This window comes from Marmota marmota, unplaced genomic scaffold, assembly GCF_001458135.2.
Source record: "Marmota marmota marmota unplaced genomic scaffold, marMar, whole genome shotgun sequence".
Classification (NCBI taxonomy): Eukaryota; Metazoa; Chordata; class Mammalia; order Rodentia; family Sciuridae; genus Marmota; species Marmota marmota.
In genome coordinates this window covers 4,164,173-4,172,664 of record NW_026000142.1, presented here as the reverse complement: position 1 = coordinate 4,172,664, position 8,492 = coordinate 4,164,173, and the positions used below count along the sequence as shown (strand labels likewise).

At 35.9% G+C, this 8,492-nt stretch overlaps 1 long non-coding RNA gene across 1 annotated transcript in view; it reads left to right on the top strand.

Annotated features, from left to right (window-relative positions):
* Positions 1 to 8,098, top strand: part of LOC125611366 — a 22,301-nt gene extending 14,203 nt beyond the window's left edge. Inside the window, exon 3 of the long non-coding RNA XR_007341521.1 lies at positions 6,704 to 8,098. This is a non-coding gene — a long non-coding RNA (uncharacterized LOC125611366). The remainder of the gene's footprint in view (positions 1 to 6,703) is intronic.
* The last annotated feature ends 394 nt before the right edge of the window (positions 8,099 to 8,492 follow it).

Sequence of the window (8,492 nt, the reverse complement as noted above, 5' to 3'; positions counted from 1 at the left end):
TGAGCAAAGACAAAAAAAAAAAAAAAAAAAAAAGGAAGTGTTTGCCCCTCAACTTCAGGAGGGAAAGATAATAAGAGAGTAAAAGTAGAGACAAAATTTTGGATACAGAAAAGAGGTTGAGCATGTCCATGGAAAGCAGCAAAGTCATCTACAAACTAGTTATCAAAGGCAGGATCAGAATCTCTTGAAAGACTTCTCCAAAGCTACCTCCACCTCTCACCCTTCTACCCGTGACTAGCTGCTTTCTATCATCACAAGAGCAGAAACTTGGGTCTGCAGAAAGTTCCAGTGGTTGCTGTAAGTGTACCATATTTCTTAGGTGTGATGGAGCAGAAATTAGGCAGCAATCACTGAGGACAAGGGAATCAGAGATATGTTTGAAAAGCTCTGGCATTATGAGGAATATGACACAATGTTACAAAGAATCAGAACTCTGTTTTCCAAATACTAATCATCAGGTGTAACCTTGCTTAAAATACAGATTTCGGCACCTTTCCCTGGAAAGTCTAATTTAAGTAGGTCAGGTGATAGGAGGGATAGGGTTATATAATTTTTAACAAGTTCCCCAGGTGATCATTATGGTCAGGCAAATTTGGGAAACAGTGGATTAGAAATAAATATAAGCTCACCAACTATTAATTTTTACAAGCCCAAAATATTTTCTCCATTTTCAGCCAAACCCAAAGAAACATTGATGCATGACATCAATTCATGGAAATTACCAAAAGAAAAACATCTTCCAAAATTTGACCTGAATAAGAGGTCTATCATTTTACATATTGGTATCTACTCTATGGTTTCAAATAAGCTACAGTGATATTTAAAATATAAGACTAGCGTATAGATATTTCTTTATTGTAGAGAATTTCATTGAGGAAAAGATAAATGGACCTGATGGCTAACAGTTATTACAATATAATAATGACTCACATATTTTAAAGCCTGTTCTGTTTCTAGTTTGCTCAGCTCCCAGATTAATAAACTAAACATAACAAAATCAAAGAATGTAACTTGATCTTATCCATTCCTAACATTCTTAAACAAAATCTTCAGCACACTGGCAGTAGAGCTGCTGAAGAGATCAGGCCTGTGAAAAATATTTTTCTATCCTCCTCCAGAAATGGCGATTTGTACAAGTGACAGTTGGCAGCCCTGTCACTTTTTGGGACCACAGAGTCCCACTAATTTGTACCAGTTTTCCTCCATTCTAGTTGGCCCTGACCAGCAGGTATAAATTAGTGCTAAATCAATATTAGCTGATACTTCCCCAGGTGTGGAAAGTGAGGAAACCCGATCACATGAGAAAACACAGCCCTTCCTGGCTACATTTAAAATAAGGTGGTGGTTGTTATTCTGTATGGGAAAAGTTCTGTTTTTAAAAACAAGTCTTATGCTACCTTAATTTGCATTAACTAGATATACCAATATCAGTAGTTAGAATCAATTTTCATGTGTTATAGATTACTTACCATCATTCAGACTTTTTTCATTCTTTTGTGGAGCCTTCTTCTGCCCTCCTATTTCTTCTCTCCCCCACCATACCATATGGCCCACACTCTTTCTCATTTCTGTTCCTGCTAACTTACATATGGGGTTGAGTGGATTAGCTAAAGGGACTGAGTTTACATACCTACTTTAATTGCTCACCTTGGGTGGAACACTGTCCTAAATAAATTTTAGTTTTGCCACTGCACCATTACTCAACAAAGTATTTATGCAAGTGTCACTTAATAACACAAAAACAAACAAGGTCCTTAAAGGTGTTATTGAGGAAAGCAGCTTGAGCTGCCCATTTTCCTTATTCAATAGTCAATCTTACCACATTTGTTCTTAGAAAACTCTTTAGGGTTTTCTTTAAAGAGTTAAGCAGAGCAGTTACTGTGAGCCAGGTCTAAGCTACCTTTGCACTTGAAAGGATTAGTTCATTTGTTAATTATAAATGACAAGAAATCTTGTCCTTTCTTTCAACATTTCCCCGTCAGTCATAGTTATTCATGGTGCAGCTATGTATCCAATGCTTCCATAAAAACATGTATGTTCAGTACTTAGCCACAGATAAAAACAAACTACTTAAAATTCCAAGGAAATGGCTTGACTCCACACAATATTTTTTTTTACCTTCTATGTCCTGAGTTTTATGGAAATCTCATGACACTTTTAACATACTTTCACACCTATGACCTTTTTGTATTACAATAATTCTATAAAGTAGTTAGACCATGTAAACTACCTCCATTTTACAGATGGGGAAACAGAGGACCACACCCTTGGCTGGAATCACAGCACTAGAGACCGAGAAGTGGAGACCAGGTCTTCTGATTTCTAGCCCAGTGTTTTTCCTTCACTATAAAAATTGCCACTGTAGCAAGACTCAGGGATATGTTCACTCTGTAACAGAGGCATGGATCTTTTCCACCTTGGCCTTCGATGGCCCTGTGAGCTAATAATGTATGTAAAAGAGGATACTTACTGGCAGTGAGATTGATTACCTACAATTCAGGGCAACCTGATGATGCACTCTGATAGGAGAAGGGCCCTACTAAAGGTCCTAATTTACTTTAAACATCCTGAGTTCCTGATAGGAAGGCAGGGTGTGGTAATTACATATCTTGCTTTTGGCTTATCTTTCCTGTACCGTCACCCTCACAGATGTCTTTCAAACATTACTAATTACAGCTGTCAGAGCCAAAGCTCACAAACTCATAATCCACAAAAATGACATATAAGTCTAAAGAAATTTTCAGTGCTACTGGACTTACATTAAAAGAAAACTGCTTTCTAAAGAGGTAGCTTTTATTTCCATCTCACTGCTATCCTAAACTATGGAAGAGTGGAAGGGTTCCCATTGATATGAGGAAGTGCATGTAAACCCATTTGCCTCTAAATTTAATCAGTAACTTAAAAATCAGACAAATGTATGTAGAAAAGACCATAGAATTGAACTCAAATCGTTTAACCTTGAAAAACTAAACCAAATTCATGAAACCAACTTGAAACAATAAAAAAACTGCTTCTAAGCAAGTTGAAGAATCAGCATCAAGAAGCAGCACAGCAGAGAAAAGCAACAATCTCTGCCACAGAGGCCTATATGTAGGACTTAAATTAACAACACCTTAACTTTTTTTTTTTTTTTTGGTACTGGGGAGTGAACTCAGGGGCACTCAACCACTAAGCCACATCCCCAGCCCTTTTTGTATTTTATTTAGAGACTGGGATTACAGGCATGCACACTGGGCTCAGAAACAACACCTTAACTTCTTTACATGAATTCATCAAGTACTTCCCACAGTGCCCTGAACATAACAATATGTAAGGCACAGTGTAATTTCCCACCATCTGTGTCACCAACTTGATCAATTGTAATATATTTTCTCTAATTTAGGGCCCTACAACTTTAAAGAATTATGAAAATAAGCTGGGCACAGTGGTGCATACCTGTAATCCCAGAGGCTTGGGAGACCGAAGCAGGAGAATCATGAGTTCAAAGCCAGCCTCAGCAACTTAGCAAGACCCTAAGTAACTCAGCAAGACCTTTTTAAAAAAGGGGCTAGGGATGTGGCTCAGTGGTTAACTGGCCCTGGAATCTTTCCCCAGTTAAAAAAAAATTATTATTAAAATAGACTTTAGAAAAAATCAACTAGATTAGTTTTCACTTGGAGAAGAAGTTCAAAGAGGGCCTTCAGGTTTATTTCATGCCATAGATTTGGGTGTTTGTGAATATTTTATCATAAAAACAATGCAAGAAGTGTTAAGGATTTAAGAGGGACAGGATGAGTACAAGGAAGTAGCATATGTTAGCACCTGTACTATACCACACACTCATGGAATCCTCACAGAAACCCTGCAAAACAGATCTGAACTGAGAGCAAGCAGTAAATTGAAGGCCAAAGTCAAAGGTCAAAGTTCTTTAGCTGGTATTTGGTAATAAGGTCTGTTCCCCTCCAAAGCCTGTGCTACCACACCAAGTCACCATAATACTACATTGAACGAGGCTGTGGAATCTTCTCATTAAATTCAAGAATAGTTTCTAGAGACATATATCTAGGATAGTGTCATGGTCCAGTCTAGAAATAGAAAAATGGGCTAAATTCCTCTGAGGTTGCCTTTAGCCTTGTAATTTTAGATTAAAATTCAGATCAATACAGATTTAGTCCAAGGCTTTTACTGGGCACACACTATTTTTTTTTCAATCATTAAAGATCTGAGGCCTACAGCATAAATAACATTTTAGGTATTTATACCTCAAGTTTTCGCCACCTACTTATATATCCAACAACAAAGAATTAGTCCAATAAGTTAGAAACCAAGTCATGAAATTGTATGCTACTGCTAGAATTATGTGGTAGAAATTTAAGTGACATGACAATGTTTATGATATATTATCAAATGAATAAGAAAAGAAAAACCAAATTATACACAGTTTTTAACTTAACATAAATATACATTTACATATGCCTGTATACAAACAGCTGAGAGAATATATACAAAATTATTAACACTGCCTGTGGGCACTTAGACAATTGGTGACTTTCATTTTCATCTCTAGGCTTCTCTTTATTTTTGAAAAATGAACATGTCCTATATATTACTAGAAAGAATGGTTTACACACCACATGTATACACAAACGCACGCGCGCACACACACACACACACACACCAATTTTCTGTAATTAGAATATTTAGAAATAGAATAAGACTGTGTTATGAATGCAGTTATGTATAGAAAAATTTATTAAATGGCATAGAGCCCATTGTTGGTAGGGAACTGTCATTCTGCGCAACTGAAAATAAAATTGGCTTTTCATGTAATTTCTTATTATCCAAAAGTCATCATCTGTAGCTATTAGAGTTCTTTTGGCCCCTACCTAAAATCCTCTATTCAAAGGGCACCCAGAAAACACATGGCTAAGCACACAGTACCATGTGTGAAAAATGGAGATAATAATCATTCCTAGCTCCTGGGTTCTTAAGAAATTTTAAGTAAAAGAAGCCTTATAAAGCTCCTAGCATAGTTCCAGAAACATAGTAACCACTAAATAAATGTTAGCCACTTTGGTAGTTATGCTCTTACCAATAAGCTAAACAGAATTCTACAAAGGTGGTTATTGATCTAAAAACTTCCTATCAGTCACCTGGCATACATATTTCATTTTAAAATAGTCTTACAATTAATATAGATGATGTCCAAAGAAATCTTTGACACATCGTAATTATATTGTTCATTTAATTCCTGTACATATCAAGGTTTTAATGAATAATGAAAACAGGAAATTAAGCCATAATATCATTCAATTCTTCTTTAATCACTATGTTTATAAAACCAAAAATGATTGAAATATACAGAAAATACTAGGACTTTGGGGCTGGGATTGTGGCTCAGTGGTAGAGCACTTGCCTTGCATGTGTGAAGCACTGGGTTTGATCTGCAGCATCACATAAAAATAAATAAATAAAATAAACATATTGTGTCCATCTACAACAAAAAAATATTTAAAAAGTACTAGGACTTTATAATTACACTGTTATTTGAATTTTTATTTGTAATTAGAAACAGCTTTGAATTTAGATATGCCCTTCACCATTACATAAACAAAAATCACATCTAAAATTCTACTATGAAAATAAAATCAGTCACTTGGAGACACACACACTTGTTTCAATGCATTGTACTCATTTCCATTTAGTAGAATTGGAATGTTTAAATGTCTTTGATTTTTAAAGGGGTCATATTTCTAGATGAGGACACATTAACCCAATGATTTAAAGGATCTTGGGTCCAATATCACCTTTCACAATCAAGAATAAAAACCTCAGTTACCTAGTAAAAGATGGTACAATTATATCTGATAAGAAAGATGTTCAGAAATAATGAGTAGGATTTTAAACATTTAAACTTAGACTTGTTTGTCTCCTACTTGAATTGAGAATGCAAGTATTTATTTAGGGGAGCAAAAAATCCAGATGACTTGATGGCAAATGATTTTATTAGTTGAAGAATAAGGAAGTCTCCTGCCAAATGCAGCCAGTTCAAAAATGCAGTTAGGGCCTATACCTCACATAGAAACCTTGGTCTTTTCAATCTTATCCTCTGACCATCTTAAAAGCCCTTATCTGGGTCCCTTCCAGGACCATTACCAATCAATACCTACTGGGGTCCACCTTCATTATGGCTTTTCAGGGTTCTGCCTTTTCAGGAGAAAGTTTGTCCTGGGTGATGAATGCCAAATCTTGTCCAGCCTAATCTACTTTGTTTTCTAGTTAACAGGTTTATTTTGGGTCCCAGGAGATAAGATAATTGGGGGGGGGGGTGCGGCTGGTGAGGGAGGAGGTGAGAGAGGAGCTGGAGGTAGCTCAATATGTTGAAACAATTCAGTATATAGCTGGGTAAACTGATTTCAACAAAGATGGCAGGTTCCTGTATTTCCTTGCATATGCTTAGCATGATTTTTAAAACTTCATCAAAATTACACATTTTAAACATTTACATTTATGTTCTTTTCTGTTTAAAACATGTACTTTAATCGATTTTAGAAAACAAGACGTAAAATTCAAAGGGGAAAGGATGAGTCTATGGGAAATTGTTCCATTACTCGGTATCACTTAGAGCTAATTTGTATTTGACCACACAGTGGTTCTGTGTTTGTATTCCAGATAGCAGATTACTCTTGTGGATAAATAGGGGTTGTCTCTTTCTCTTCGCCAGGGGAAACTGTGTGAATCTAGATTTGGAAACCAAGAGGCATCTGTCAATATGAGGCAGAATAGTTAAAAACAGAATGGATTTCCATTTCAGAAGATGTATCAGGAAACAGATTTCTCAGGTAACTGAAAGAGCACATTTGGACCTATAAGATCAAAGCAGGCTTCAGGAGGACTGGACTTTGTGTTGGATAGACTTTCCTAGACAGGGAAAGACCCTGAACAATGAGGTCCTAATCAGGTGACTGACCCAAGTTTCGCTTCATCTGTAAAATCTGGTGATTAAACTGGCCCAGCAAAAGATGTAATACTCATAAATTAGAATGAATCTTTCATTTCCCAAGCCTGATGAATTTTTAAAAACTAAATGAAGTGACTAACTGGAAGCTTGAAGATTAAAGGAAAGAACCCAGTCATGCTTCTTGAGGTAAGAGGGTGGTCTGAGAAATCTGTTGTCTCCGAGGACAAATTACAAGAAGGTAAAGACATTTAAGATGACATGGATGGCTTCTGTCCCACTCTGGGAGTACATGTAAGGTCTGGAAAAGGAACATTCTTTTCAAAAACATAAATACTAAAATGTGAGCATTTTTCCTTTTTTCTCCCATCTAAAAATAAATACATTAATTAAATGTCAAAGATGTCCGTTTTAATTTGAACTTCTCTATACATAATCCAGTATAAGTAGTAACACTAAAAATCTATTCATGGTACATGACTGAATATTTTTGATGCAATGTGTAGGTGTGAAGTAAATGCCATAGTTCACTTATTGTAAGACACTTGTTCACTATTTAACATCTCTGAAATGTGAATAAAATTTTAAGTGAAAGGCATACTAAATTTAATTAACAGTATCTTTCTCTTAATACCACTTAAAATAATAAGGCAACCAATAATGGTGTCTTAGATTTAATGAAGTATTTCATCAAATGATACAGTTTAAAAATAAAACACAGTTTAAAAATCAAAACTCCATCTAGAGTTATGAGGATCTCATCGATGTTTTGGTATTTCCGAGTTAAGAGTAATCTGGGAAATGCTAAAGAATGCTGGTCTTGGGAGCAAAGATGGCAAGCATTCTCAGGACAAGACTGGTTGGAAAGACAATGAGCAGAATGACAACATTGGTTATCTTTTCTAGATCTCTCCTGCTTCACTCCCTATGCTCCTAAAGTCTACTCAGTCTCAGTCCCTTGGCATTGTGCTGGACATCACTGATACTTTGTCACCTGTGGAAAAGATTGGTTTTCCCTAATAATGTTCAGAATAGTAGGTACAATATGTTTTCTGAGTATTTACCCAAGATTTGACTGTATAAATTGAAATTGTATACTTTTTTTTTGGAACTGGAGATCGAACCCAGGGGTGCTTAACAATTGAACTACACTCCTAGTCCCAGTCCTTTTTACTTTTTATCTTAATACAGGGTCTTGCTAAGTTGCTTAGAGCCTTGCTAAATTGCTGAGGCTGGCCTTGAACTTGTGATCTTCCTGCCATAGCCTCCCAAGTCTTTGGGATTACAGGTATGCACCACTGTGCTGACTCTTATACTTTTAAAAGATCTAGAACCTCATAACTTTACCATAATCAACGTGTCTTGCATTTGCAGTAATTACAAAGGTAATAAGGGTTTTCCTTTTTGACAATTATACAATGAATACTATAAATTATAGTTGGCATCTTTAAGGATATATTTTCTTTTAATTTTTTTAGATGCTGATGTACCTTTATTCATTTATTTATACGTGGTGCTAAGAATCAAACCCAGTGCCTCACACATGCTAGGCAAG